This window comes from Anomalospiza imberbis, chromosome 20, assembly GCF_031753505.1.
Source record: "Anomalospiza imberbis isolate Cuckoo-Finch-1a 21T00152 chromosome 20, ASM3175350v1, whole genome shotgun sequence".
Lineage (NCBI taxonomy): Eukaryota > Metazoa > Chordata > Aves > Passeriformes > Viduidae > Anomalospiza > Anomalospiza imberbis.
Window position 1 is genome coordinate 2,604,060 of NC_089700.1, and position 26,323 is coordinate 2,630,382.

General features: G+C 42.4%; 1 long non-coding RNA gene across 1 annotated transcript in view; it reads right to left on the reverse strand.

Moving 5' to 3' along the window:
- Window positions 1-12,847: 12,847 nt before the first annotated feature.
- LOC137485595 (uncharacterized) overlaps window positions 12,848-26,323 on the reverse strand; it is a 58,957-nt gene continuing 45,481 nt past the window's right edge. Inside the window, exons 3-5 of the long non-coding RNA XR_011005387.1 lie at window positions 18,200-18,498; window positions 16,756-16,858; window positions 12,848-13,186 (exon numbers count right to left, since the gene is read on the reverse strand). This is a non-coding gene — a long non-coding RNA (uncharacterized lncRNA). The remainder of the gene's footprint in view (window positions 13,187-16,755; window positions 16,859-18,199; window positions 18,499-26,323) is intronic.

Sequence of the window (26,323 nt, forward strand, 5' to 3'; positions counted from 1 at the left end):
ACCAGCCACGTGCTCATCCACAAAATGGATGCTCCACCTTTTATACCTCAAGCCCCTCCTGAAGTCCTGTCAGTGGCTCCTTCCTTGCTGCCCAGGGGTGCAGATCACTTTCTCACACCTTGATTTGGGGTCAGGTGTTGCCATAGTAACGAGCCAAGCCTCCCAAATGCCCCGAGTGCCAAGGCCATCCCATGATAGCAATGCAAGGGGGAGGACACACTGCAGTAACACAACCACACAGCTACAAAACTTCTCTTAACATAAATATAATGATCACCCCTTCACTGTGAGAGCCATCCATCTCACTACCCATCTGTAACACTGCTGAACTCAGACCACCACTGAACTTGCTCGCTGCTGTGAGGCTGTAAGATTCTTCCTGTAAGCTTTTCTGGCATTTTCATTGTAGCAGTTTCCGCTGTAGTGTCCACACATGGCTACTAGAAAAAAAAAAAAAAAAAAAAAAAAAAAAACAACAAAAAAAAAAAACCAGAAGGATAAAAGCTAATTATAGTGCCTGACAAAAAATGGCGGAGGCTCTCTCCATGCTGGCAGTAGTTCACTTGAAATGTGATTATTGCTGGCTAGTGTGAGTACAGCCAAAGCTTGTAGAACCCTAGAAAAATAATAAGGAAGTTTAAAAAGATACAAGCTACTTGAGTTAATAATTTTAAGAGGCTGTGAGAAATGTTGCTGTTCTCATGGTAACAGAAAAGCTGTAATTTCATCTCTAATTTGAGCATGCCTGATTATACAGTGTACATATATGGGGTGTGCAGATATAATAAGTGTGCAGATAGTTTTCTGTTGGGAAGTTTTTTCTCTCTTCTTTAATTGAAGCCTTTTTAATGAAATGATACTATTGTATAGTTTGGGCAAACAATTCAAAATGGACTAATTTGCACTAAATACACCATTGAAAACTGTATTCAGAATCATTTGGAACTAAACTGGTATTTCAGCTTGCCACCCCTGGTGTCTGTATCAGTAGATGTCTGATACTGATCTATGTGGTCATCTCTCAGACCTCTTCAGGAGATTCTGAACTCATTTGCATCCCACTGGTGGTTGCAATTGTAGAATTATATTCATTAGACAAGAAAGAAATGGATTCACTGGTCCTCATTTCTGTTCTACAAACTGTGTACTCACGTTTTGAATAAACACCTCAAGAGCAAAGACTCTGAGAGGTCTAAACAGCCCAAGGATTTAGACAGTCAATTTTTTCCTTTTGTGGCTTTGGCCAAGATATCAAGGCACACAAAGATATCAAGAGTCCCATCCTTTCCATAGTAAGGATGAAAATATATTAAGAAGGCACCTAAATGTGTGCTGCAGGTGCAAGGCTGCAAATGAGACTCTAGGAAACCAGCAAGAATTACACTCGTGATTCTTTAGCACTTTTAAAAGTGTTATCCATGGTCCTTTTCAGTTTATTACAATGGCTTAGTCATGGAAGCCGAGTGACAGCACACATAATGGAAGCAGTTTGGGTATCTGTACAAAACCATCTCCATGGATTACTAATCTTAAACCATCTCCACTGCTCATTTTTCCTATTAAAGTTCTATATTCAGGTTTATTATTCTCTATCAGTTTGAGAACATTTAACTGTCACATACCAGGGCAGTTCCAAAGCAGTTTCAGAGTACTTAGAAATATGAATTACAGCTTTGTTTATAGGAAAACATGTGAACTTGCCCCAAATGGATGTGCACAGGGATTGAACTGGGACCCCAGTCACACAGGGGTAGGAGTGGATGCGTGGATGGCCTCAGGAGCCTCCTGCACTGGAAGGAGCTGGAGCTGAGCATGGAGGAGGAGGAAATCACCATTTTCAGCTTCTTGTTTTTATCTTTCAGCATAGGCAGATTGACATGTGATTGAACAGACACGTTTCACAGCTAGCTTTTCAAAGGATGTTACTTCAGAATCATTAACCTGGCTGAGATCTTTGCATTCTTCTCTCTGCTTTGTTGAATGTTTTCATAGCAGCAATTGGTGGTAGTTCACATATCCTTAAAGCTGCAAAGCTAGCATTTTAATTTATCCTAATTCAGAACGAAATTGTCTTGCACTGTTGGCTAATTAAATGTTCAAAGAAGTGATAAATTAAGCAGGTTGATCATTACAGCACAAGTAATTAGTCAGTCCAAATTAATCCAAGCCTTGAAATCCACATTCCCTGAGATGACAGGAATTTTGGGGATGTGCAAGAATGCAAAGTGTGCGTCAAGGTTTAAGATGAAAAAAACTTCCTTGAATATTTCACATGAAGTTTGAGATTTTTCAAGCTGTTTATTTTGTGCATAAAGGAATTCATTTTTTGGTGCCACTAAGAGAAGATGAAGTTTCAAGACAGCATCTTGAGATGCTGAGGTTTGCAGTTATTTTCCTGCAGGATCTGACATCCTCCTGTGTTACACACACAGGAACGTACCCGTCTATGAAAACAGGTATGAGTGGGACAAAAAAAAAAGCATAAAACCTCTAACCAACCCCCTTGACATTAGTTAAATTCCTAAGCAGGCCATTATAAATGTGATATTCTGTTGCAGGGAACTTCCATTTACAAAGGTTTTCTACACCATTTTACTAAAAGTTCTCCCTGGCACCATATTATCTCAGATGTAATGACCAAAATATTTGTTCTGAAAGTCAGCCTCTCTGAGCACCTGCTCAAATTCTCAAGACAACTTTCTGCCACAAAAGAATTAAATCTGTACAACTCGTTGTCCCAGGAGCTTGACATTCCTCCTGCTAATATATCCAAGTGCTCCTTGGCCCTCCGTGGCCAGCCCTGGAGATGGTGGCTCAGGAAGGGGCACGCTGGCTCGTGGCTCAGCAGCACCACGTGGCTGGGGATTGTCTGCAATGTGAGGCTGGGATGGTGTGCCCAGTACAGGCCATGCCACCTTGCAGCTGCAAACAGGAATGAAAACTCGTCAGGAGAGGTGATGAGGTTGGTTGATTAAAGCATGAGGGGGCCTTTTCCTGTGTGTGACTGTTTGGTCTCTTAGCAGAGTTCTCTCTGCCTTTGCCTTTAGGATTGTTGGATTTGAGATCTCCAGTCTTCTGCAGCGCAAACAACAAGCAGTAATTAGTAATAGTGTCTCTCAGGGTAAATTTCCAAAGCAGGCTCCCTACAAGTTGTTTTTCTCACCTATCCCCAGGGCCTCTGATGTGGAACCAACCCTTAGATTATTCTCTTAGTGCTGCTGCACCTGCTAAACTATTCTGTCTTCTGCCCACCTCTTCTCGAGGTGATGAGTTTGATAATCAGTTTTAAAGGTCTTCTGCATGTCTGCCGTGAGGAAAATGTTGTCATGGCTTTTCAGTTTATCTACTATTTCCTTGGGTCAGGGGTTGTAACTTGATTCCTGAACTCCTACTTGTTTGCTGAATCAGCTGGTATTTCATATTGCAAATGATGCTCTTCAAACTGAAGCTTCTATGATCCAATTTCTTTTTTTTTCCCCTTTTCTGAGGTCTAATTGGTCTAGCTGGGTTATGTTAATTATTTCTGATCAAAACTCCTTACTAAGCATGTGAGGTCAATTAGTGAGAGTCTCTGGAGTTTAAGATAGTTCTTTTCTTTTTTAGTTATCACGTAGGCAATCCACTGTTACACATTTTATGTTTCTAGAACTATCCCTGAATTAATGAAAAGTTAACAGACTGGGATGTAAGAAAATGCTTCATAAACATCCACCAATATCTTGCACTGGGGATCACTGGTACCTAAAATGCTGCTTTAATGCTTCAGCATCAAAATCAATCTTGGAAGCAGAGTTCATGGCCTCACAGCTGGCCCACAAGGGGACGAGCATCAGGAGATCCATGTACTGCCCTGAGCCTGAGGGATGCAGGATAGAACAGGGAAAGCTGCAGCCATGAGTGTTGTCCCTTTCTGTCCATAAAAAGCAGGGATAACAGTAATTTCCCATCTGTGAGATCCATTTGAGTAACTCTGTAAAATACTGAAAGGTTGCTAAATGTTGTTATATTTATTTCTTGCAGATAACTTCTTGTAATACTCATTCACAAACACAGAAGTCTTTAGATTACACTGGCACAGAAGATGTCAGAGAAAAGCTGTCCACAGATTTAAGTTGGTGTTTTTTTTTTTTTTTTAATATTCTAAATAATTGATTTATTTCTGTGAGTATAGGTTTTCATCAAACCATCTTTCTCCTTAATTGAGCTAATAACTTTACTGCTGTCCTCCTCTTCCTTCAGTCTGGCAAGCAATTTCCCAGCCTCATCTCCCATCTCATATATCCACATTTGATCTGATTATTAGCATTTAATCTTTTACAAAATTCAGTGCAAGATATTCACGCCCAGCCTTCTCTAAGGAAGTAATACCTTTTGGTGTGCTGGGTGTCACACACCTCCCTTGTAAGATAACAATTTGATGGTAGGTTATTGCAAGGTATTTGCTCTCCATTTTCCTCTCCCTCCTCCCCTTTTCTAACTGGCACATGTCTCTTCACAAGAAGGTGTAAGTGAGGGTGACTCTGGGGTGCCCAGGTGGCTGAGCAGCAGTCTGGGGTAGCAGGCAGGATGGGGAACAGAGACCTTGCTACAAAGGTGGAGTTTCTGGGCTAGCACAGACAAAACCTCTGGTGCACACATATACATACAAATCACCTTTTACTCATAAACCTGACTGGGATTACACATCACCAAGACAGACTAGTCAGAGCCTAAAAACATTGAAATCTGGAAAAAAAAAATCAAGAAATGGCAAGTGATCTTATATAGCCAAGAAGTTGTGTCCAGTGTCATAGTACAGTGCGTACTGTTACCAGCAGGCTGAGAGAACTGAGCAGTCAGTGTCACCACAATTCCTTCTTCACTTACACAGACCTTTCCTTCCTAAATTTCCAGCTAAATTCCTAAGGATCTGTTCTAAGCTTCTCCCAGATTCCCTGGCATGACTTTTGTTTGCAGCTGTAAATAAAATAAACAAACCTGAGCACTGGTGATGACCAGACGTGCACACTCGTGCTGCACTGGCTGCTGCTCTCTCACCCTGTCTCAGGGGGGGTTTTGCTGCTGTGCCAGTGGCTCACCTGCACCTCACCCCTCCCCAGTTTGGGAATCAAGGATCAATCAGGTTAGCAGGAACAATCTGTTCTTAAACAAGAACAGCCTGGATTGAACATTCAAGACCAACACAAACCCTGTGAGGAACGGCTGAGGGAGCTGGGGGTGCTCAGCCTGGAGAAAAGGAGACTCAGGAGTGACCTTCTCACCCTCTACAGCTCCTGAAAGGTGGCTGTGCTCACATGGGGGTTGGTCTCTTTCTCCAGGCAGCACTGACAGAACCAGAGGACACAGTCTTAAGCTGTGCCAAGGGAAATATAAGTTGGATATCAGGAAAAAGTTTTTTACAGAAAGGGTGATAAAGTTCTGGAATGGCTGCCTGGGGAGGTGGTGGAGTCACCATCCCTGGGTGTGTTTAACAAAGCCTGGATGTGGCACTGGGTGCCAGGGTTTAGCTGAGCTGTTGGGGCTGGGTTGGACTCTGTGATCTTGAAGGTCTCTTCCAACCCAATTCTGTGGATTCCTTGTTTTGATAAATCAAGGCTTAAAAGTGGCTAGAAAACAGCTCTCAAAAAGAAAGCTTTGCTATTGTGCCCTTCCCATGTATGCCAAGTGCCCTTATCTGTGAAGCCACTGAATGGCCAAACCTATCCCTATGAACATCAACAGCAAGTGTCAAACACTTAATTATTTATCATTAGTCATAGGTCCTTCATGTATGTCACATAATTAACCTGACAAATCAGCCGGGAAGAGGAGTTGAAAAAACATGACATTGCGAGCTCCAAGTCTTCTCTACATAGCTTGAAAATGGAAGACAATTGAATTCACCATTTAGGTCTTCTGAGTTCAAAGAATTTCTGCATTTTATTAAGAAAAGATGTTTCCTTTGGGTCTCATTTATGGCAATATTTTAAATACAAGATCTTTTCTATGCAATTAAATCTAAGAGACATCAATGATTAGACCAAAAATATAGAGTACTGCTCATTATCTTCACACTGCATGAGTTTGAGAGTGTGGGGTGTTTTTGTTAGACTTTTGACAAACAGTGTTTTTAGTCTTGTTTCTGAGGGATGAGATGTTGGGAGGGGTGTTTAATTTCTGAACTGATTAGGACTGTGAAACGGTCATTTTGGGACTTGATTGCTAACAGCTGAGACATTATGGGACCTTCTGCAATGGAAGATTTGAAATGGCTGAGGGAAATCTGCTCCTAGTGATTGATAACACCTCAGGTCTATGCTTCCTCCAGGCAACATGCTCTGAAAATAGTGTATGGGAGGTGTGGGCTGTGCAGCTGGACTCAGCTGAGAGCAGGGGGTTTTGTGCTTCTCAGGCAACCACACAACAGGGAAGAAAATCTTTGCCAAAGATGTACGAGATGCACTGTCTGGGTGTTTTTTCACTAACAGGATGGGACTACTGGGATACGTTCCTTGAGCTTTATTGTGGCATCAGCCTCATTACATGGTTGAGACAATAGGAAGATGGCAACAGCTCATGTCTTGCCAGCAGCAGCTAAAGATTTCTTTGTTACAGAGCATTTAAAAACTTTCTAGCCAATAGCACATTGCTAAAGCTCACAGACAATTGTTCTAGCCAATCACTAAAAGCACACATACACAATGCTTGCTTGTATGCTTTCTATTAACAATACACAATACTCCATTATTAAGTTCAAAACCTTCTACTATCTTGCTAAGCATATTTTTCTGCAGTCTTAAGGTCTATCTTAGCCAAGCCTAAAACTGAAGCTATTGTTTCATGTCCTTGCTTGCTGTACCATTGTAACTTTTTCTACTTTCAGACTTTGCAGCTGCAGCTAGCTCTGAGTTTTCTGTTCTTTCTGTTTCTAAGGCCTGCTTTTACAGCTTTCTCAAAGTCTTCTTTCCTTTACTATTTCCCACAAGGCACCTTTCCTTTCTAACAAGGAGGCCTATGGCTTTCCATCTTGGGCAAGCAAGAGTAGTGGTAGCCCTGTAGTACCTGTTGTACTCACAAATTCCCCTCACCCACTTGCAAGTGGGCTCCCTCTGAGTGACAGGCTCCACAGCAGAACTTGGGGGATGACCACAAACATGTGAGTACTCTTTTTATAATTGCTTTGGGGTGGTCTTTTTTTAATGCAAGGAACTAAAGCAGATACTTTTCAAACAAAGGGAAATGCAGGAAAATGTGTTGAGCAAGCTGGGTGCTTTCAACCCTTAGACTTGGTGATGCAAATATAGTGACTGGGCTTTATCTTGTTTAACATGCTGTCATATCAGTGTCATGGTGTATGCTTCAGTGAGATTCCAACACCCCAGGGATGCTGATGAAAGAGAGGAAGTTTATCTTGTAGCAAATCCTGGGGCTACAGCTCCCCAGCACAGGTGACAGAACCCAGGTGGCTGGCCAGCTTGTTATCAATCCATCTACCTGCATGTGCACAAACATGTCCTGAAATGCTTCTGGAGTTTCTTTCTAACAGTCCTTCACTCCAGTCCAACTGCGAGAGGCAGCCTTATCTCAAAAATAAGCTGAAGTTATCAGTTCTTATCAGTTTGAAGCTGATAAGAAACCTGCCAGTCTGAAATGCTTGCTAAGGAAACATCCGGCTGGTGTCCCCTTGTCACCCCACACTGCTGGTGTGCCCTGGGACCAGCCTCTTCCAGGTACAAACACACCCTCCTGCCAGAGGTGAGCCCAAACTGCATGTGGGAGGGATGAGAGAGCTTCAGTGCTGTGCACTGTTACTGTCTCACGTTCATTAGTGCTAATTGCAATCTACTGCTGACACACCAGGGATGGCAACCAGTGAGGAAATGGCCAAAGGACCCCACAAGGGCTAAGTCTGTCCTCAGGAAAACAGTGCAGGGTAAACCCCAGCCCTTTCTACTAGCTGGGAAAGCTGGGAAGAGTTTTCTCTAGTCAAACACTTAAATAGAAGCAGGACCCACACATGCCTGAAGATGTGGCTCAATAAAGGCCTAGACAATTCATTAGAAAATGCAGGTCTTCCTAATTGCAGAGTTTGGTGTAACACTGCCTCACAGAACAGGGAGAAGAATTCAAAACCACAAAAGTACTAAACTGTGCAAAAGCAAGAATCTGACAGGCACGAGATGGCTCACTGTGTCTGGGGTTTTGCACACAAAGCTGCATTCAAACATAAGGAAAATATCTTCTTTTTCCTTGAAAAAACAAAATGTGAGTGAAGCATTGTGGATTTTTGTTTGGGGTTTCATTTTTGCTTCAATGTTTTTATTTCCTCTGAGTGTGTTTGTACAAAGTTTCAGGCACAGATTCTCTAACTTTCTATTGAAGTCTTCACAAGTATGCTCTCTTCAACAATGTATCCAAATACATTCTGATGTGTAAAAGCTCATGAAGAGTGGTTAATGTGATAAAAGCAGAAGCTTGAAGCAATGACATCTAAAGAGAGTCTGTCTGAAGATCTTGAAATCAGATAGAATAAAGAGAAGGCTAAAATGACAAACATGTTTGATCTTACGTACTTAAACAGAAAATCATTTCTGAGCCCTGTCTTATCCTATAAAGGAGCTGATGAATGGCTCAGATTTAGATACATGTAGCTATATTTGCTACTGAGAAAATTACATACTTGCCCTTTTGCACTAGTACTGTCGTTTGGCAGTTCATTGATTAAAAACCCAAATCACCCACTTCATTCCTCCTCCCCTCTCTTGCCCAAAAAAGTAGTCAAGTGGAAAACAGAAGCTGGCTTTCTTCTACAAGGAAGGAATTAATTTCCTTAAGGAAAAGCAACGAAATGCCTCCAAAAAATGTAGTGAGATGATTTTGGGTCAAGTGGAGAAGCACAATGCACACAGGAGGCAGCTGTTGAGACAAGTGCAGCCACTGCAGTGCAACTACACCATTTATGGAGGAAAGGGCAAGTCATAAGGGTGAGAGAAGACAATTTCTGTGGCATTAAACCTGCAAATTAGGGGAAAAGAGGAAGGAATTATATGGTGTGAGCCCTAAACCTCTCATTTTTTTATCAAAGTCAGGAGCTCACAAGCAGAGAGCCTGGTAATGAGGAGGTAATGATGATCATCCTTAAATTTAGCACTGGACATGAATGGCACAGACAAGCTGAGACCTAGACCCTGTCCTTTAGAAATATAGGCTCCGATCATGCAGAATTGAAGGAAACTGAACATTTGCTCTTATTTTTAAATACTTCTTCCTCCAAGCCCATAAGATATTAAAGCCTTTAAATTTTATTTTTTTTTACATATGAAAACTTTTTTTTTTTTTTTTTTTTTTTTTTTTTTTTTTTTTTGTCTGCATGCAAGAGGTTCCTAGTCCAACCCCTTCAGCTATGGAAAGCTTTTAATGTATCAGAGCCCTGATTCAGTAAAACATTTAAGTAGTTGTTTTATTGTAAGTGTACCAGGATATCTACAACTCTGGGTTCCACATCCAGGGGCAAGGTGGCCTTGGACCCTTTAAAATAAATAATGGGGCATTAGAAAAATTCATCTCTATTAAAAGATGCTCTGTTCCCGAGGCAGTGCAGAGAGAATTGCAGGAGGCTGGGTGTGCAGTCTGTAGCTCCTGCCTGTTAGATATATATATTATAATATTGGATTTTTGCAAATACTAAAATGGATTCTACATGTATAATGTCAAAGTAACTTTGCTACAAAGATATAATTTTTTATTTCTGTTGATAACTAAGCTTAGACATAGTAGTGAAATAGCTGATATAAGTGTGTTTGTGTTAAAATGCCTGCTTGGATGGGACAACATCCAATGGACACAGGATGAGGACCTTGCTATTGATATGCCAACTATCAGCACTCATCATCTGAAGAAAGTGTGGATCAAGGCCCAAACTGGAGATGATGACAAGAATGGACTAAAACCACAACCAAGGAATCTGCATGCTCTAAAAAGGCAGACCCCAGGAGGAGCCACGCTAAACAATTCTTTGAACATGTAAACTCATTTGGGGAACATGTAAACTAGTTTGATATGCATAATTATTTCTGAGTATGTAACAGACTGATGCCACAGAAATGGTATATAAAGGGTGTTTCCAAAATAGCAGCTGTGCTCTTGGTGGAATGCCAGGAGGCACCTGGCTGTAAATCTTTGCTTTATTGTCTTTGTCTCTTATTGTACTTTTTTAAACTTTTAAATTTTTACAGGAGAGTGAACCTTGTTTTTCACACTGCCCCACCTGGCACACCGAGCAGCCAAGCTGGTGCTCACTGGCACTCTCCCCTCTCCCAGATGAGCTGCTCAGCCCTCACCTCTCCAGAAGGACCTGTGCTTTAGCTCTGCTTTGCCACTGCTGTCTCTGTCCTGAGCCAAGGTGTGTCCACCTCCACGTGTTCTTGTAAGCAAGTCACTGACCTAAAGGCAGTGTATCTGCATAAACGAAATCTCGAATTTCATGCAATTAATACTGATAAAAAGGAGTACGGAGAAAGCATCAGCCCTAGCTCAATGAAGGCTGGGGCCACCTGAGCCACAATGCATGGACTCCAGTATGCAGAGAGCAACAGTTTGAATTTTAGAGATGCTCTTATGAACCTACATCTCTGATATTACACTGAAGTCACACTTGAATGTACAATATTTGCATTCCACTTGGTAATTCATGTTGCTTATTCTCTAATCTTGACATCACAGCACAAATCCTTTTCATGCTCTATTTCCCATGCAGTGCAGCTTCTTTGGTTTGTAAGCAACATTATTTTCCCCATTAAAGTTAATTTTCATAGTAGACTATGACTGGCTCTAACTTTCTATCACCCCCCCCACTTTCCAGGAGAAGCCACACAAACAAAAGCCAGAGGAATTTTTATGGGTTACTGAAAAGGTACTAATAAATTCTGCTCTTCTTTTTCTAAGCTGGTGAGAGTTGTTACATTCACAGGCTTGTGGATAAAACTACTTCTGACCAGTGGACAATCAAAACGGACATAATGCATCATATTAGAATGTGAACATCCCAAGGAATCCACTGAGGAAGAGGAGAGAGACCAGCTGCTGAAGGCAGCCATACTCCCTCATGGATAAAATCAATGCAGAGGAAGTAAATGTGAATGCTGGAGGTGATCTGTGAGCAAAACAAAGGTCCATGAGGAAAACAGAAGGAGCCTGTGGAGAAACACAGATTTTGCAAGGAACTTTTCAATATGTGTGGTGTCCTCAGAAAAAGCCTTGTAATTCCTCAGACTTTGCTGGCTTCATGTAGCTGCATGCAAGCCCATTTTTTTTTTCCAAAACAAAACTGAATGTACCTAAGGTAAATCAGCACATCTGTCTCAGGGTGTCAGCTCACCTTGATGAACACTGACCAATATATCCACTCCTCCAGTGTTTGTTTGTTTGTTTTCTGTGATAGCTGCAATGTCACATGAGAACTGGTGGATCTTAGCTTGTCCTGGCATAAGGTCTGGTTTGGCACCCAAAGAAAGTCATGTTGAGTCAAGGCTCATTCACTAGTTTTAGATTTACTGACTTTGCACTAAGAAATCATTTCAGGATCCATTGCCTAGTTCTATAGCTGGGAATTCAGGATAGACAACCTGCAAAATGCTGTAGGAGAAAACACAGTCTGTGCTCTGTGGTACAATTTAGACCATCTGTGAAGATAAATCCTTCCAAGCTGTATTTTTGCTGCTGCTCTCTGACATTTTTCTGTGCTGGGGTATGAGTTATGCAACAATGATTTTCAACAGATATCAACAAAAGTGACCTCAGATTCAGCAACCCCGTAGCTCTTTATGCCTTGTCAGTGTGCACAGGCACATGCAATGGTAGTTCTTATAAATCCACTTTTATTCCTTCAGTGTTTGCTTCCCACTCATACAAGAAACAGTATGGGTTTTCCTTTCGGCTGTGGGGCAAAAGGTTTTATTTCTCTTTCATTTCCTTCTGAATAAATCCTTCTAAACATGTAATGAGACACCAGCAATGCATTTTTTGCATGGCTTCTAATGAAAGCCTCTTCATGAACTTTACTTTTTGTAAAGTAAATATCCAGTGTTATTGTTCAAGTCCACCTTATACTATATCCTCAAGAGCTGCTACATGGGTAGAGCTCATGAGCCTTAACAGCAGCACATGCTGTAAATGGCTGCTCCTTTCTTCTGTCTTGTCTCTTGTGTGCTCAGATGTGGTTCCAACAATAGAAACTGCTTCTGGTTTGTGTCTGAATTCCTGCAGATTCCTGCTGTGGTTGGTGGAGGTGCAGAACCACTGGATTAGTCCTCAAGGAACAGAGGTTGTGTCTGTAACCTGTCAACACATGAAATCAGGTTTGAAAGTATCTCTTTGAAACTCTCCATCTGTTGAGGGAAAAATAAAGGGCCCAATGCAAGGCTGGGACTCAGCTGCACAAATGTCACCCCAGACATTCCTTCAGCTGCCATTTCACACCAGCACAGCTCTGTCACAAGTCCCGTGCTCCATCCACAGCCTGTTCTGGATGATTCTGGGTTTTAGGCAGTTGAAGTTCAACTTTCAGGGCTTTGTAGTGAGTTTCTGGCTCAAGCCCATCTGAGACTCACAGCAAATCTCTTGATTCCTTTGCAAGACACAGATAATGATCCTTTCTGTAAACAGCAGGAGGCTCAGAGAAGAGCAGGAACTTCTCCATGTACATCTCCCAGTCCCAACTGATCCTGATCCTCATCCTCACTGAAAGCTCTTCCCTCTCTCAGTCCCAGCTGAGGATCATCCTCATCCTCACTGAAAGCTCTTTCCTCTCTCAGTCCCAGCTGAGGATCATCCTCATCCTCACTGAAAGCTCTTTCCTCTCTCAGTCCCAGCTGAGGATCATCCTCATCCTCACTGAAAGCTCTTTCCTCTCTCTCTCTCTCTCTCCAAGCTGCCCTCACACTCTGGCCAACAGAACAGCCTGGAGGCACTCCAGGGGTGGAGGCTGGTATTTCTGCTTTAGGCTAAGAAATTTAAACCATTCTGGGATAAATTATTTGCTACTGCATGCTGAGATTATTCCATGGCAGCAAGGATAGTGTTCATTCCGAGCTTACACAGATGTTTTTCTCAAAATTGCCAAACCTTCCATTTGTTCACATCTTGTTCTCTGAGGTACCAGCATCTGTGTACCAAGTGGTCTGTAGTAGACAGCCATGGGTTTTCTCTTCTGGAAAAAGATGATGGGTTAAATTGCCCTGTGATGGGTTAAAATTCCCTGTGATGGGTTAAAATTCCCTGTTCCCTAGACTGAAACATTTCCTGCACAATGGTGAGCTGCAGATGGTTTTGCCTTACTTGACTTTAATACTGCATCCTGACTTCCAAACCAGAGCCCCAAAACATATAGACATTTAAAGAATACTTCTCATCAGTGCCCTGAAAAGATAACTATACTAATTTTCCCTTTTTACCTTTCTGTCACTAATTCAGAATTATAAAGTGCACAATTATACTGCAATCTTCACATGCTGCAAAGATTTCCATTCTTTCCTGTGCAGCACTTAAAATGTTTTGTTCTCTTACCAGACGATTTTTTTCAATATTTATAGTCTAGATGCTTTTTATGTGTCTTGGACTCCACAGACTCTCCAATAATTCCTTTCAAGAGTCCTTCTTTCTGAAACTACCTTTGTGTGATTTCATTTCACACTGTTCTCCAGAGTGCATCTTCACATCTTCCACATCTTCACACAGCTGTCAGCTTTTTTTTTCTTTTTTTTTTTTTTTCTTTTTATCAACAGCAGTGCTTAGAGTTTAACAATCTCAGATTGTAGTTTACTGGGGAGCACACAACATGAGCTGCAGCCAAGCCATTAGAATACTCTGGACAAGCTGTGTTTTCCCTGTCAGGTGTCTTTGCAATCTTCCTGAGGGGGGAGGAGGGTGTGTGACACAAGTGTGAAGAGCTGCGACAACAAGGGCATTTTGGGGACTGCAGTCTGCAGGATGTAGAGCTTTGTGTCTCTTAAATCACTGAGCTGTAGCCAGTGCAGGACAGCTGATCTGCTGAAGAGCATTCCACTTAAAAAATGAGCTGGAAAATCATGGTCTAGCATAAGGTTAAACTATTCTACTGAAAATGGACAAATGCAAACTCATCTGCCAGGTCTGGCTGACAATCCTGAGCAGTAACCCAGGGAGCTGGATGTCTTTAATTCAGGCAAAGACAGGCCAGTGTATGGAGGCTTTTGGGGTTGTGATGGTAGAGCAGAAAAAAAAATGAAGGGTTATTCTCTGCTGCTTCTTCCAGTAAAAAGAAACCAATGCAGGAGAGGAATTATTCCCTAAATCTCATTCCCATGGACAAATCCAAGGTCAGGAAGTCAGGCTGGGCTGCTCCTCGCAATGGGTCTGTGAGCTGCAGGACCCCATGGAGCAGGCAGAGCCTGACTGGTGGGTGTAAGGGTGGTGCTGATGCTCAGGGGGTGGATGCAGCTGTCAGAATCCAGGACATCCCTCTGGCTGTCCTGGCTGTCTCGAGACCCTGGCAGGTGGCTCGGAGACCTTGGCACAAAGTCAAAAACACCTGTGGCTTCGATTTTAGCCTGTGGAAAAAGCTGCCAACTCTGTATGAGGAATTACAAGCCACAAGGGTTTCAGTAGTGTGGTAGCTTAATTAACACAGGGTGAAAAAGTAGAATTTTGGGATTTTTAGACTGGGGTTCAGGGGACAAGATGGAGGGATTTGGGTGTGTCCTGACCTTCTTCTCCTTCTTGTCCTCCATGTCTTGGTGTGATGGTGACCCTTTTCTGTTGGTTTAAGGTACAGACACACTGTCCAACAGAAATGACAGACATTGGCATGTTATTGCAAACATGGCACACGGAGTTTTTGGTATAAAATGTGAACACCACCCTGAGGGCAGATAGAATGCCATGGCCAACCTGCTGGACAGAGCTCAGCAGGGCAGAGAGAGAATGTGATAGATAAGGGAAAACAAACAACCTTGAGAAGCTGATCCTACGCATTCAGACTCCTTCTCTGGCTGCACGGGCTGGGAAATGAGGACTTTTACACTCTTGGGGTCACCTCGACACCCGGACCCTGAGAGCAGCCACAGGCAGTGTGCTGGAATCGAGGATTTTTCACGGGAATGTTTGTAGTTTGCAATTTAGCACAAACCCTGTTAAAGCACAACAGCAGTGTGTGACAGCCCAGAAACACTGTGCACAGCAACTTTGGGTGTTTATTTATGAAAACAATACAGTGTGGTTCCAAGGAGAACTGATCAAGTTGCATAAAAGATTTAAGAGTCCATTCTGTAGCTGTAATAATGCTTTTAGCACTTTCTCAGATCCTTTCTTACATTCCAACAGAGCAGCTTGTGCTGGTTTATCTTTTGGACTATCAACCATTTTATGCCTTCAGTATTTTGGAAGTGATAGCATGATAAAACAGATTTAAACCACAAAATAATACACACATTTTCTGTTTGGAAATGTGTTAAATCTGTTTTTGAGAAACTAACTGCTTGTGAAGCTATTGGCACAGTACTAGTAATACCCTAGAATATCACTCTAATAGGGATGGCAGGTTCTTATTAACAAGTAATCCTGTCTTAATACTACTGTTGAAAAATTCATTTTTGAAAAATCATGTTCCAGGAAAAAAGTATTCCTCTCAGTTTAAGCAATTTTATTTTGTTTTTTAATAATTAAACTAAAAGAGTCCTTAAAGTTTTTATTAATGAAAAACAATGATCTTGGGATAGCTTTATTTTTCATTCTTCTATAAAAATATACCTAAACCAAGGCTTTTCTAAATATTCAGCAGGCAAATATGCTAAAATTAACAACTCAAATTCAACATTGAAAATAATAATAATGGATCAGGGTGGTGCTGTCCTGAGTTCATGTTAGCAGTTTGCATCCCGTGTGAGGGTGGCCTCAAATGGGCAATCTCAGGGCACCTTTCCTGGGGAGGGAATTCAGGCACTGTGGCTGCTGGGGAGCCTTGGCGGAGGTGCCCAAGCTTTAATAGGTACACGAGCAATAACTCCTTCTGCAGTGCTGAGGAGAAAGCAATTTCATTCAGGACTACATACATTTTCAGTTCATTAATTAGGTTAAGAGAGGAAAAATAACATTAGGAACTTTCACTGGAGTTGCAGCAGCTTCAAAATCGCAAAGAAATTGAAAGAGTATTTATGTTATCCAGGAACTTTAGCAATCAGTTCTACTTCCAAACCAGAGACATGTTCTTTCTTTGTTCTTTCTTTTTTTCTGACTTTTTAAATAATTTGTTTTTCATTGAGATTTATCAAAATTACTTGTGAAGTAGTTCTGCAAATATATAACTTAGAATTATTCTGAAATCTGCCATTTTATGAAACATTTATCAGAGTAGATGTGCTCAGCACAGGTATCCCAGATCATGTACAGGAATTACCCCAGAGAAATCCTGAGTAGCTTAAGTCTTTTTGGAAAATGTCAGATCCCACTTCAGAGCTGATTGTGCATGTCCAGTCATCCTGTCAGCTTTGGTGGGACCCTGGGAAGTGTCCTCAGCAGGGTCTCCAACTGCCAGTGCCTGGTGGGAGTCACTGAATCTCTCTGAAAGACTGCAGGAGTGTGGGGGATCCATCAGGAGTAGTTTTGATAATGCAGACAGGAGCTGAATGTAAATCAGAAATCAGCTTCTCTCATGAAGCTTTATCAGGTTTGATAGAGATTAATCCACTCCAAAAGACACACATACATGAGGAAAGCCCTGGAAAGTGGCCTTTGAATTCCCACCTGAAGCTCCTGACCAAGACAGGGAGAAAGCGAATGTTGCTGAAGATCCCTTTTAGCTTTCAACTGTGCACAGGTGATAATACTTTTGTTCATCTATTCCTACCTGGAATTTAAAGGATTTGGATCTCTTCTGAAAGTAGTCAAGAATTTTTAGCTCAATACTTGGGGAAAGAAGGACCCCACCTTTGAATTCTACCCACTGAAGCAACAAAGCTGGCAGGTGGCTTGGCCTATCCCTTGCTGATGAACATTTACACCTGCTCTATAAAATGCTTTCAGACCCAGGTAGTTGAAGCTGTCCAAAGCATTCACCACATGCCAGGCAAACAGAAGTTTGGATGAAGCATCAAAGACCTCATACACAACTTTAAACATTCCTAGCAGCTAGATTTCATACCTCAGCATGTTTATGTAGGCACTCCCCCTCTTTGTGAGGTTTCTCCTTCCAGAAACCCAACCTTGGGGGTTTAAGGTTAGGGTTAAGGATGCAGAAGATGAGCAAAGAAATAGCGTGTCTCAGATGCACAAGAAATACAGCAGCCTTGGCCAATCCCTGTCCCCTTGCCCTTTGCTGGCAGCTCTCAGGTTTGTTACCAAGCCAGTGACCAGGCAGAGCTTGGGGCTTTTGAACCAATGGGTGTGGGCAGTCTCAAACCTGAGCAGACAGGGTTTGTTTGAGGACTGGCAGGAGAAGTAATCTCGTTCAGAAGATTTTTCGCTCTCTGTGGCCAAGGGCCCTTCTGGGCTGGGTTTGATAACCCAGTGGGACCATCATGGGCAAAGCAGTCCTGGTGTAAGCCTCTGGTAACCCTCCTTAGGGGAGCAGAAAGCAGGAGAGGAGGAAATTCACGGAAAAGTTTGAGGAACTGCTGCTCTGACCTCATGATACAACCTCCCTTTTCTGTACCTCGTCAGAGCAGGTGCTGAGCCAGGGGATGGGGCCACTGTGATGCCTTGGGAAGGCTGAAATAACAGACGAGACAGAGCTAAAGAATAAAGTAGGGATTTATTAGGAGGCCTCAATGGATCCACCTTGGGCAGCACAAGAGCCCAACCAGGGCTGCACCCAAGATGAACCAAAATGGTCACAAAATGCACGACTGCTCACGGGGGCTCTCACTTTTATAAGTTCTGCTCCATTTGCATTTTGGAGTTCATTGTCCAATTCCAGCTCCAGCCCATGTAGTCCCATCCTGATTGTTTTTCTCTCTTCAGCCCACGTTGTTTGTGCTCTTGGGCCTGAGATTTGGATCATTTGTCCTTGGTCCCCAGCTGGAGAAGGAATTGTTTTGTCTCTCTACTGTGAAAAGAGCTCACCATCCCCTAATATGAAGCCCAGACTCACACACTAAAGCAGCACAGAATGTGAAAAATATAAAAGCTAAAAACTGAAGCATCAACTGGTGCAAGGAACGTCCTGGTGTGAATAAACAACCTCACTTACCCGACAGGGCTGTCACCACTGCAGGATGTGCCACACCAGTGTGAGGTAATTCCCAGCACACGCATGGTGGGCACAACAGCCTCCAGCTGTACTTACCTTTTCCTTCTGCCTCTGGGCCCTGCTTTGCCCCACCAGCTAAGGGCTGGAGAGAGCAGTGGGGAAGCAGCCCCAGTGTTTGCTTCCCTGGCAGTGGGGGCTTGTTCCAGCTGCTGCCTGATGCAGCTCTGTGTTCTCACAGGAGCTGCTGCAGTCACTCAACGATTTTGCATGTAGAGCCAGCATCTGATCAGACTTTTAACCTGGAGGGGGAAGCAAAGGAAAATTCTTGTGAATTAAATTACCTTCTGCTGCATACAATCGTCTGGCAGAACACGGCTCGGCAGTAACGTTCATGTCGCCATTAATGGAAAACACTTCGCATTGCACTCCAGAGATTTTGTTGTTGTTGTTTCCTTTGGTAAGGAAGTGATCCATTCAGATTGGAGCTGCCTGAACAAAGCCTAGGGGCTCAGACACCACCAGCAGCAGCTCTCTGAGTATCTCTGTCTTACTGTGTAATCTCTCACTGACTTGAAGGAAATGTGCCAATTGCTGCCGCTACAGGGCTCTGTGTTTATAAAACACACGCTCAGCTGAGTGGCCCTATGGGCAACATGATTTATTTGCTGATTTACCTCAAGTAAATCATGATAATGCTTCAACAGAATTGTCTTGGCTTCAACAAAATGTGTCAAAGCATTTTTAAATAGAACATTGAATCCATGCCTCACTCCCTCGAGTCATGGGAAAGAATTAAAACATGACTATGTACTACGTGGGTAGAAGTCAGAAAATTCTCATGAAATACTTGTGGGGGAAAGTGAGGCATTTTCCAGATGCCTAAAGATATCTCAGGGTTTCTAAATAAGAGAAATTAAAGTTTGCCTTGGAAACTTTTGGTCATCTTGAAAAGTAAACTGAAACATACATAATAAAAATGATAATAATGATGTCAGAGGACCAGAATCAACATTTCATCCTATCCTTACATACAGACTGCTTCCATCAAGCTGACAGGTGCCTGTGCACCTCTGAGGTACAGATGGTTGTAGTGCTGACAGCAGAATGGTGACACCTGACTGACAGACAGCAGAATTGCCAGGCAGTTTGGATCCAGCTGGAGGATCAAGCTGGGCTTCCAGAGGCTGCAGTCTGGGGGGTGTGGAATTACATTTTCTGAGATGTGACACTGTTTCATGTCCGTGGTCCCTGAAATGTTCAAAGGATAGTTTTACCCCTGGCTGAATGGGACTACCCCTTGAGCCATTTTATCAATGTTTCTTTATTGTTTAATGATAGCTTGCATAGCTTAAAGCTGTCTGCTCTGTAAAAATTAGCAGGCACACTTTGTGATGGAAAAAGTCATCTGCTTTTCTCACTGGACTCATTCACAAACCAAGAAGGGATGCTGCAGCCAGCCCTTAATTGAATTTTGTGGCATTCTGAATGATAATGCATGGGTCTCCTCTCCAAATCAGGAATGAGGAATTATTACACAGAAGAATAAACAGGATAAAAATGAAAATTAATGCTCTTGGAAAACAGATCAAGCACTCCTGCAAATCTGTTTACTGGCATTTCTGTTCGTAGACTCATAGGTTAGAAGTCCCTGTTATTGAATCCAGACCCATCAGAGATGATCATTTCCTAATTCCAATGCCTTTTTTACTCCTGGTAAGAGACCATGAAGTTGCATAGAGCATTAAAAGCATCATTTTAAGTAGTATGGTAAATAGACTGAGCTTAACTTTGGTATAAACCAGGAACATAGAAGGTGGATTATGGAGGGAAAGGCTCATGTTTACAGATGTTTATCTAAGGTAATTAGACATTTGCTGGGAGGAAGGAGTGTAAACCAAGAGTAGAAGAAAATTGATTCATTCTCTGAAACTGTCTGCCTTTTACAGTGAGATCTAAAAGTAGATCCTATCAAATTTGCTGTCATTTACAACATTTAGTGATGAAAATGGCAATTACCAGTTTTCTTTACATGTCAAAGGTTGCTAGACAAGGTTGGCTCAGCATTTTCACAGTAAAGAGCATTCAGGTCTTTCAAATTCAGATCTTAGTCCTAATGGGACATCAGAGGAGCCTCTTGTAAAATCAGCAGAAACAACACAGGCAGTGTAGTTTCTGGACACGTCTTTCTTTGGCAATGTTATGGAAGATGAAGGCTGGGAGATTTTATTTTTTTACAGCGCAGAAATCCCCCCTAAGATTATCAATTTGGAAACTTTTTTTTTTGTTGTTGCTTTTCCTGGGAGAAAAAAACAAGTAAAGGATTCAGTGCAGAAATTTTCTGATGTAGATCTACTGTACTACTTACTTACCACTTAGAATGTTTCAAGAAGTCAATATTAGCAACCCTGATGAGATTCAATGAGATATGACGCACTGTTCATGATTTAAGTCTGTTTTCAGAAGAATTTGTTCTTAACTATTGATTTTTCTTTGTTAATTAGTTGTTTTCACTGTTAAGATTGGGAGCTATTTATTTCTTTTAAAAAAACTTACTTCTTAGAGTTTGTGGATGGAATAGGCCAAGGGAGCTCCAGGTGACCTGAGGAAATACATTTTTTTCCCTTGGTCCTACTCTCACTTGCCACATCAACTGTCCTGTCTGAAACTGAGCTAACATGTCAATTCTTTGAAAACTTTACCTTGTAGTCTCTTGTAATAATAAATCTTACCTGAGTTTCAGAGACTTTCCAAGTGCTTTTTCTCCTAACTGAAAACAAGCATCAGCAAAACTTCAGAAAACAAAACTAGAGTTAACACCTGAAGAACAGCAATAAGAAAGCAATTGAATGTCTTTAAATTATAAAAAACACCTTCACCTCATTAAAAAACATAAAATGGATGAAGCATAGAGGATCACCCCAGCTGAAAGGTTTGGAATGTCTGTGAAATGCTAAAAAAATGTTGGAGAGGCTGTTGCTTTTCCCATAAAAGCTATTTTTGTACACACCTGATGACTCAGAGTCTGCAGGAATGCAGGAACAGCTGATTCCCTCCTGGGTGCCAAAGACCCAGGTCTGTGGGATGTTTATTTTTACCATTTACAGTCCTTCATATGTGTCTTTGATCCTCATGTCTGAGACCACAGAAATGGGAAGGGCTGTTTTACCCTGTCCATCATCTGCTGTACAGACAGCAGTCTGACACATCTGCATCAGTGAATTTGCTGTCAAAATACAAGTTTCTCTCATGTAATGTAGAATTTGAAGCCCAGTGCTTATATAGGAAGCACTGACTTGTACTGCTGCAATTTCATCCCATAGAAGACTTGTCCTGAAGGGGATTTTGGTCCTTCCTGGTGTTTGTTAAGCATCTGCTTGGTATTTCCATTAGCAAACCACCATCTAAAACCTTGTGTTTTGCCAAAGGTTGTTGAGGAGCTGATTCAAGACAAGACAAGGGGCAAGTCTCACCTGTACTGATTGTTGGGTACTCTCCATAGAGATGCTCCTGTATAGCTCACTGTTCATAGTCTGAGCACTGTCTGCAATAAATATTTCTGAAAACCAGACTGTGAACTAAATTAAGAAACCTTAAAAGTGCTGGGACCTGCACAAAGGAAAAAGACCATTTGTTTTGAAGAGGGTCATGGGGCCACAGAAACCCAGCCCTGCCGGTAAATCCTGGGGAATGTGGGGGATTCCTTCTAGACTGGTACAAGGGTGAAAAAATTGGTTTGAAGGCCAAGCAATCAAAGGTCCTGACGTTTGGGAAGTTTCAATCAGTCCCAGAACTGATTGTGCCCTGCTCTAAACCCATGGATAAAGCAAGGACTGTTTGTGCCAGGGCTCACCCCCACGTGAGCAAGGGCAGGGAACTTCTGATTCAAGGCATGTTTGCACTTATCTGATAGATTTTTTTTTCTCTCTCCCTCTGTTGTCATCCTATTCTTAGACATGATGAGAGTGGTCATATTAAATAATATCTGTACAAAAACATTTCAGAATTCACTGGAATTTATCTTTCTTTTTCCTCCCTTAAAAGAACCAATATCAAGTCCTCACTCCACATAAACATGTTTGAGTTTTTTCATAATCATAAGGAAAATTACTTTGGCCCATCAGGAGAGTATCAGCTTTGCATTAGCAAGTTGGCTTGAACACGAAATGATGTTTTTACATTCTAGGTATCCATCTCTCTAGAATTAATCATCCTTTCAGCTAGTAGTTTATTCAAATATAAACACGCAAACAAGGTGCAGTAGGAGTGTTTTCAGAATCCAAATATTTGCTTCCTACCTCTTTAAGCCACCTACCCACCACAAGGGTGAAAGCTGCCAAGTGGCAGCTGAAAGCAACATTTTGTCTTCGATTAGTCATATCTGAAGCTATTTTTAAATGTTTGCTGCCTGTGGAATTGTGCTGCTGGGACAAACAACAGAGGGCAAACGAGGTCACTGCAAAGCAGCTCCTGGGGCATGTCTGGCTTGTGAGTGAGCTTGAATTCTGTTAGGAGCTCCCATTCTCCCACTGAGATTCCATTTCCTGCTGGACACAGATCTCATTTGCTGAGCCAACAGCTGCCCCTGGGCTGGCAGGAGGGAGCTGTGCCCCAAGCACAGGGTACCGTGGGGAAGCCCCCTCAGTATCACTCACTCACCTCCACCCCAAGTGCTGGAGAAGCCCTGAGTGCCCTCGGGCGTCATTGTCACCTCTAGTAATGAAGGGATGGGACTATTTTTGGGCCCAGGACGATTTATTGCTCAGATAAACACCAGTCTCAGAGGCTGTGAGATTTTAGAGGAGCAAGCAGCCGGCCATAGCTCTAGAGTAGTCACAAGTTCTTTGTTACAAGGCAATATAGAACTTTCTAACCCAATGGACAGTTGCCACAGGGTTATTTTGTTTTTCTGACCTATCACCTTTATTCACTTCTGCTGCACTGTGGATACTGTGGTCCAATGGGTTTCTGTCTCACATGCACACAGATGCTTCTGTTATAACCTCTAAACTTTTAGCTTATTCTATACAACCACACCCCTACGTTATAAACCCTTCACCCTCTCATCAATGCAGTTTCTCACTTAGGGCGTATTCTTTCTTACAACTATAGAAACATAAGTTCATGATTTCTGTGCTTAATGTCTGTGTATTGTACCCTTACATCAATCCAAGCTTCTCCCAAGGCTGCAGATCAAACCCTTCAGTGTCTGTGGAAGTTTCTATTTTTCTAATTCCCACACTTGGGTGTCTGCCCCAGGGGCAGGGACTGGGGGAAGGTTTCATTTCTCTCACCCTATGAGAAATGTATTTAGTGCTTATTAATGTGAGTCACTTGGGTTGGGGCTGGGCCAAGGGTGCCCAGACCAGCATCACATAGAGAATTTACAGACACCAAAGGAAAAGATTGCTTATTGAGGCAGAGGCCAATTCATTAGTGAAATGTTTATGCCACAGCTCCCTCTGAGTTCCAGGAGGAGTGGGGGAACTCTCCAGTGTGAGAATTGACAAAAGCAAAGCACAGAAATGTGCTAATCCTGGTTTGGGAGTTGGTTTTTGGTGGGTTTGCACAGGGTTGAGCATAAGAATCATTCCCAGCAGGGCCTGATGAGCCTTGGCTTCACATTTGCCTTTAGGAAGTCTAGAAAGCTTCCCTGGAAATATTCCCAGTGAAAGGCACTGGAGGTGACTGATTTCCCCAGCTTGTTTTCCAAGGTGGTGAATCCTCGTGGGGCTGTGTTATAAAAGTAGTCTGGCCAAGCAAAGAGAGCACACACCCTTCAATGGCATGCTCAAAATTAAGAGCCTTGAGTGTTACAGTTGTGAACGATTTCCCCAGCACTCAGATAAATTCTATGACTAAGTAAAAGCATTTCTAAAAACAGGGTCTTTGTCCAAAAGGAGGAAAACAAGGTAAAGTATCCTCAAATGCCTACTTGAGGTCTGATTTCTGTGTTACAGCACTGCCTTGCATTTGACATAGGGTTAAACAAATAGAAAGCTTTATTCTGTGCTGCAGATTTGTTTCAAAGCTGGGAATTTTTTAGGCACAGAATGACTCAGAACTGTAGTAGAATGACTGTTCTGTAACCAATAATAGTTGTAAAACTTCCTTGCCAGAACCAAAATCTGTAAGGTAACTGCTGCCCAGCATTGCTTAGCATACCAAATTTGCTTTGCCATCCAATTTTGTGACCCATTTATTATCATTTCATCTGACAACCAAAAAAGTAAGGGTGGTCACAAACTCAACTTTCTTTATGACCTCAGAAGTGAATCAGCACAAAACCCACAGGTATCTCTGCTGGGGTTGCTTTTGGGACAATCTGGAGAGCCTGCAATGCTTCTCACATTGTTTGGCAAATGCAGTAGGGTTGCTGCTATGAAATGGGAAGTTTTCCTTGGCTACACAAGCTTCCTGTTGGTAGCCACAGGAGAGCAGTTCAGACACAATTTGCCACAGGCAGATATGCCACAGACATGCAAACCTGGAGGTCAGACACTGCAACCTAATTAATACCTTGATTAACACCATTAGCACAATAAGAAAGGTTTATCATAGAACTGAGCATTTATCTTTAGGTCCAAATCTGCTAAATTGAGGGCTACTTATCCAAAGCCAAATTTTCTTTTCTTTAGGTGCTCACATGAGTGTGTTAAACTGATGTGTGCATAACTGACAATTGTACAAAATATCATTTACTCCCAGAACAGCACTACTGTACAAAGGGAAATTAGGATAGAATGGTGTAATTAGAGTTGGAAAGGATCAGCATCAATCACCTAGTCCCAACACCTGACCACTTCAGGCTCACCGAAACAAGGTCCAGCATGCAGAAAACAAACCTCTCTTCCTTGTCTCACCTGCACACCTGAGAGCTCCCACTCTCTGCAGACCTGCCCAGGGTACCTCAGGTTTGTGGGGGCTGCTGGTGTGGCCTCTTCCCCCAGCTGGCTCATTTCATGAGCATCATTGGAGAGAAGGCAGCTTCTGTAAGAGAAATGGGATCGGTTCCTCTTTCCCAGCCTCCTCTCCACCCTTAGTTGTGAGACCTTAAACAATTAGATCTATTCACCTTTCATTTCTCAGTTCATCCACGTTTCTGAATGTGTGGATAGCTTCTCTGAGGGAAGCTTAAGAAAGCTCTAGAACAACTTAAATAGTCTTATTTATTGCAGAGTTCCCAAAGGTTGTCAATTTTAAACTGAATTCCTGTTTGGAAAGGAAATGAAAATAGAGAGGAAGGAGTTTGGTAGAATCAGAGGGATTTTTAATTAGCTGGTGGTGGAGGCAGTGGAATTAAGTGCTGCAATATCCCAGTGCCTCTGCACCTTGTTCTCTCCAGGGTCAGCTCTGTGAATCTGCTGAGGGACAGAAGGAGAAGGTAACCTTATTGCTTCCCTCTCCCACATCCTAGTCTCCAGTCAGCACACCACTATTGGATTCTACTTTTACCTTTCCCTCTTGTTGGCTTTAGCAGATCTCTATCCCCGCACAGAGGGGGAATGACACCTGAGCAGAGTGCATCTCTCACTTCTGGGCTCTTCCAGCAGTACTGTGGCTGCCAGGCCAGCTTGCTCTGCTTTGCTCAGTATTTAACTCAGCAATGACCCACTCTATCTTTTGTATAAGAGAAACCACCTGGACCACAGCAGCTTTTCTGTGTTCCACCCTGACAGCCAGCTGGATGTGGCTCCTGCAGCACTGGCTGCAGGGCTGGACACAGCAGCTGCAGATGCTCCTTTTCCTCAAATGAAACATGGCACAGTTAGTTTTTAGCTCTTGCACAGAGAATGAGCTAAAGAACATTAATTGATGGCAAACTTTTCATCACCTTAATGCCAGGCATTTTAAAAAAATGATTTGACCTAGTTCTTGAATAGGAGAACCAAGTAGTGTTATGTAGGTTAATATGTGGGAAAAAAAATTCAATTAAAGAATTGTGTAGCCACACACACACTCCTTCCTTACAATCTCATACTTGTATCATGCTGTGCATGCTGCTAATTCAAAAGGCTGATATGGTCACAGACAGCCCAGCTTCTAGGATTTACCATTCAAACCCACTTGAAGTGGCATGAAAAATGCAATAAAATAATTCTTTTGGACAAGTTTAGAGAGTGGTAT